Source organism: Diorhabda carinulata, chromosome 9 (assembly GCF_026250575.1).
Source record: "Diorhabda carinulata isolate Delta chromosome 9, icDioCari1.1, whole genome shotgun sequence".
Classification (NCBI taxonomy): Eukaryota; Metazoa; Arthropoda; class Insecta; order Coleoptera; family Chrysomelidae; genus Diorhabda; species Diorhabda carinulata.
Genome location: NC_079468.1, coordinates 14653907 through 14660201, shown reverse-complemented (window position 1 = coordinate 14660201; position 6295 = coordinate 14653907). Strand labels below are relative to the sequence as shown.

At 34.6% G+C, this 6295-nt stretch overlaps 1 protein-coding gene across 1 annotated transcript in view; it reads left to right on the top strand.

The window, feature by feature from the left end:
* Positions 1-6295, top strand: part of LOC130898141 (uncharacterized) — a 55944-nt gene that overhangs the window by 28757 nt on the left and 20892 nt on the right. The gene's annotated exons all lie outside the window — the stretch shown is intronic.

Below are 6295 nucleotides of genomic sequence, written 5' to 3'. Positions count from 1 at the left end.
TTCTGTATATATAGAGATTAGATTAGATTGTGGTTGTCTGATAGATATATAATAATAATTCCCATGTGTAGTTTTGTGGGCAAGATTGAATTTCAGTTTTACAATGAGAATGCATACGATATTTAATCCAGTCGTACGAGGATAGTCCCAGAAGTAACTTGGTCCAACAAATAAAACACAAAAATTTTGGAAAAAAATATATTTATTTTCCAGCTTAATCTCCATACACTTTTCTCAACGATGTTCAATAAGTTCGCTACCATAATAAGAACGTCAAGCTCCTCAAAATAGTCATTAACTGAGATCACCACATCTTGATTGTTGGAAAATCTTTGACCACCGAGCCATTTTTTCAAGTCTAGGAACACAAAATAATCCGAAGAGGCTAAATCTGGCAAATAGGATATATGAGGTAGCAATTCATACTTTAATTTATTAACTTTTACCACTGCAATAACGGATGTGTGTCTTGATGAAATTACTCTCTCAGTTCATTGTTTTGATTGTTCTTCTGTTTCGGGTGTAAAGTGATGGACCCACGTTTCATCCATGGTTATGAAACGGCTCTATTTCTGTGAAACACTCGATGGAAACATCTTTACCTTGCGCACAGCTTTCTCATATCCAAATTTTTAGTTAATAAGCTATGTACCGCATTTTCTGAAATGCCTACTGTCTTCTAGCTTACGCACTTTCAGTCAACCATCATCCAGTACCGTTTTGTGGATTTTTTTCAACATTTCTGGAGTCGTCACTTTATATGGTAGACCACTGCGATGCTGGTATTCGCAGGTCATACAGCCTCGTTAAAACTCTGCTATCCAATATTCCACTGATAACGAAGGAAAACTCTCCAGAGTAGAATCTAGTTCAGCTTTTGTATTAGTTGAGCTAATGTCTTTTAAATTAAAGTATTGTATCACATAATGATGCCCAATTTTTTCATGTTTAAAAATTCACCAGAAACATTTACTATTGATATAGATTGTGTACTTTCTAATACGCGATTCCTTCTGGAGTATGAGTACTCAGCGCAACCAGTAGCACTTCCCTAACCTTCGGTATAATCGGTTGGTTAAAAGCCCTATCACGACCACTACTGATATGTAAATACTCAGCGCCCTCAGTGGCAGTTTCGCGACTCCTACTGGTGTGTCGGTATTCAGCGCCTCCAGTTACAGTTTCCTTACACATGGTAAAATCGATTCGCTGAAGGTTCTATCACGATCACCACTGAGGTGTGAATACTCAGCACCCTTGAAGCAGTTTCGTTAACCCACTAAATCTAAAGCTCGGCGGTTGAGAATAACAATCCCACATAGTAACCTCGGATTTTAACCTGAAAGGTCCGGTGCGGTCTTCGGTGGTTGTCACAGGCTACCTGATCTACCTCTCACAATTCAGTGAGTTATATCGGCATACCTGGGTTTCTCCCACTTAAGTTCGGATGGACTGGTGCAGAAACCCATTTGCGGACTTAGTAAAATTTCCGAAACTCACTCTACTTCTGTTCTTCTTCGCTGTAGACTGCGTTGTGGACGGACTGCTGGTTCTTCGAGAACTGCATTCTCTTCCAAATATTAAGATGGCTAACGGTATTTCCTTTACCACTCCACTGGAACTTCCGGTTGGGAAAATATTTTACTTACAATGGTTTGCCTTGGTTGGCTTCTTACGCAATGTGGACGACAGAACGACTTCCCTTTTCGACCATTTCTTTTATTGCTATAAGCGATTCCATTTCTCTAGCGGTGCAAAAGGTGGGGTCTCTTTGGCTACGAGCTTCGGAGCGCGGGGAAGAATACTATCCTTGTAAATAGTAATTTTGGGGGAGAACTAAATTTTGAATTGAAACCAGGCTATTTTTCTGGTTATTCTCGAAAAAAGACTATATTTTTATGTTTACATTTTGAGCCTCGCTAAGTTTTTGATACATTTTATTATAGTTTTGTGGCACAAAATAACCATGTAATTATACATACCATAGAAAAGCATTATATTTGATAATGGGCATGCATAAAACAAAATAATATTTTTCTGTTGAAAAACTTCTAGGAGCATTAATTTAATGTACAAACTAAACAGAAAATATGTTTTATTCATATAAGTACATTTAGACAAAAATTCATAACTGGAACTACTCATTGGTATCTTCCCTTGTATAACGGATATGAGGTGTTCTAACCGGCTACATTTTAGGCATTTGTACCTGGTTTTTCTATTTTTCTTTAACGAACATAGCAGACATAAATTTGATTTTAGTGCAGGGACATTTTCAGCTTCTTTTCCACATATTTCCTGAAGATGCAATCGAATTGTACGTGCAAATCTCTTATTTGTAGATCTTTTTGAAATATGATCCTGAACAAGCTCATATCCTAACTGCTCTAAAAATTTTCGGCGTCGAATTGATGTTTGGTTGTTGCTCTTGAATACTATGCATGAATTAATACCTGCCACATTCAAAAGTTCAGAAGAAACAACAAGTGGCCATCTACGAGTTGCTTGTGCACAGTCGTAAGCTTCAGACATTTGGTTCACTACATCGACACCACCTTTTGTGTGATTATAATCTATGATTATTTCAGGCTTTCCCGTTGTTGTATCTAATTTATCATCATGGTGCATCGTTGACAAAACAATGACACATTTGTTCTTACAGGGAACGTAGGACACTAAAGTGGACGTTTCGTCAAAGGCAAATATTAAACTCTTCTCTGGTCTTCGGGTCATAATAAGTTCTGAAGGTATCTGTTAGCTCCCCAATAAGTGGATATGTTCAATGCTTCATCTAACTAACACATCACATTCTGTCCTTTCATAATTATAATAATTATGAACTTATTAATGAACGACCAATTATTTCGTAAACAATTTAGTCGGAAAACCCAGCCCTTTACTTTCCTCGATACCTGTTGCGATATCCACGTTCACTGCACATCGGAACCTGATATTGATGATGAATATTTTACTCAGTTCCTTGAAACATCGTCATGTACTTATCAGGTTAAAATAAGGTGGCAAACCTGGGAGGTCCATGCTAAGATAGGATAACCCTATTTCATATGAATTAATTTTCCATCAGGTTTCCCTGTTGATGTCGACATAAGGAATCTCTTATTGAATAGAAAAATATTCCTCATCAGGTTATCCTGACGAGGTCCACACTGGAATCAAATGAGGTTGACCCATTTGTAAATAAATTAATGTTTCTTCTGGTCTTCCTGATCATGTCCATACAATGAATCTCTCAGGTTTACCTTACTGTGAAAATAATATTTTTTCAAGAAATTTGAATAAGTCAATTCTTCCAGAATATTTCTATCATCATGTCACTCATTTTAAACCATCTATTTGGAACCTCCTGAATTTCAACACAACAGTATACTCATGTTACTTTTAGAAATTGCTTATTCCTTTGGCTGTTGAATCAGATATCAAACTAAATATCTGAATTTCTGAATATAGTCATAATATTTAATATATCGCTTCTATTATTCATCAGTGTTTATATTGAAAACGTTCCGATCTAACAAACGTTCTCTCTCATTGGTGTGTATCCAGTGGTATGACACTACTGTCAAATGTTGTTGCTAATAATTTTCTCATTTTGTTAGAGTTGTATTGTGTTAGTAATTTTTTTCTATGACCAAGTTCATTTTATACAAAAAATGTCTTATAGCGATAAGTGGGTTTTTAATACATTTTACACTTATTCATGTGATAAAAATATATCCGAAATATGGAAAGTAAGCTGAAAAAACATTCAAATAAAGAAGATACATTGAAGTGTAGGGATTAAAAAATAATACTTATTATCTTAAGACTGTTGCGTTATATGTGTGTTGGTGACCGAGCTATTGCTTTGGAAATATGAAATGAGCATAGCGTGACTTGTCTAGACTTGTTGGTTATATATAAACCAATGGCTCGTTCTTACAGAGAGGGAAATGTCCAGTAGTTCTTTTAGTTCTTCTTAGAGTGATGGTTGAAACAAGTATCTAAAGAAAATTTGTCCTCAACAATGAAATTGCTTATATTATAATAAAAATTAACAATTGCATAGCAACTTATAAATTGAAATGAACAAAAAAATAAAAGAAAATATTTCAAGTAAAGTGATCAAGAAAAGGTTTATCGAAACAAGTGATGCATCGGCAAATTTATTGTTTTATGATTCCGAGAATTATTTTTGATTTGAAATTTTGGAAGAAAAGACAGTGTTCATGATTTATTTTTTTGGTTTATCTAGGAATGTTATCAAAGTGATTTTATTGCTTATACTGAGTGTTTATTGTAATATGAATTTTTGAAACGAAATTTATGGTGATTGTATAATCAATAGAGTATTTTTAAAAATAATTTTCACTTTTGTGTACCTCTTACTCCCATATAAACCAGAAGCAAAATCTAATTAGGAAAATGTAATTAGGACTACATAAATCCTGATCAGAACCATATGCGGTAATCCCTGATAAGATCTTATGGGATAATCCTGATAAGGATCTCATGAGGCAATCCTGATCAGGACCATATAAGGTAAACCTGATCAAGAACTCATCACTGATCTGCGTTACATCCTTATCTGGTCCTTGTCAGGTTACTATGACCTATACTTTACCAAGTTGCAGAATTACCTTATTGGGTCCTTACACAAAATTCTGGTAGGGAATATTATATCTGATTGGTCAATTCCACTTGGCCCCTCTCACTGCCGCCTTATTAAGCGACGTTCAAAGCTCATACTGATTTGTGTGTAGATGAAATCAATGCACTTGTTTTTCAGTAATCTAATAATCGATGTCGGAAGGGATATTTTGCTAAAATGGCGGACATTAACGTCCAATATATATTTATCTATCCTTCCTTGAGCAGAAAAATGAACGGTGATTGTCGCCCGAATCAAAGGGTATTGACTGAGATTTTGAATAAATTTAATTATGAAAAAACTACGCTTTAGTTACGAGCCGAGAATTTTGCTAACACCTTTAAAAAATAATATGATACTCTACATTAAATTGTACACATATTTCTGTTAAAACATTTTTGTTGCGACCAAGTACTCATCACTAGGGAAGTTATTGAGTTATTAATTTTTGTATTTCTCAATAAGTTCTACTAATATGCTAACCGATATTGACGGTCTCATCGAGGAAATTTTCCGGCATCTTCATTTAGAACCTAAGTTGCTTTACCTCACGTTGAAAACCACAAAGTATTAAACCACGCGCTGCTGTTGTTTATCGATAATGATAGCAAATGAAATTTTACACATGCTCTTATTAAGAAACTTTCCATAGTCTTCATTGCACACACAACGATTCCAACACTAGTCTCACGATTCAAAGTATCTTTGGTAATAATCTGAAGTTAAACCATTCAAAATCACTGTTATAACTTCTTTGACTTCTTTCAATTATGATGAGTTTGTTTAGAGGGTACCTTCTTCTGGAGAAATGAGAAAGGCTCAAGGGATCGTTATCATCAAAAACAGGAATGCTTTCACCAAAAACTCCTACACAATCAACTAGTAATAGGCTGATACGATGTCGTGATGCAAGATCTAGTCTGTCTTAGCAAGTTATTCACGATGAACGATATCGTCTTCTACTGATTTACGCCTCTTTCCAAACCGCTTCTTCTATTTAAACACTGGTGTTTTTGTGATATACTTGACGTCATACACGATTCTTGCATTTCTACAACGCCTCTGAAATAATTACTCTAGGAAAATACACAAAATCAAATGTTCTATCTGCAGATTTGAGGTAAAACTGGAAGAGGCTGAATTACTGAATTATGTTTATTTTACTTTCCACGCTTCCTTCTGAGTGAGTTTTATGTATAGAAACCATCAATTATCTTGGAAACTACTTATTATATAATCTAGGTTGAAGCTAATATTATAATGATATTTACATTGTTTCTATATATTCCATTTACTACAAATGGATATGTTTCATATATTGGGATGAAGGTGATAGAATTTTTATAATTTTGGATGGTGGTATTACTATTAAGTGTGCTGCATGATGTGTTTGGTTACACATATTGCACAATCAATTTTTCCATTCACATAAAAGAAGAGAGAGCAGGTGATTAGTAAAACTAGAAGTAGTAGAGCTGTAACAATTAAAATATAGTGACTTTTATTTTGTCCAGTTGGGATGTTAATTAAGAAAATCTCAGTCGATTACACAAAATTGGAAAAAAACTAGTTTAATTTGAATAATATTCCATTTTTGGGAAACAGAGACTAAAGGCGTTCACTTTAGATGAGCAAAATATTGTTCAG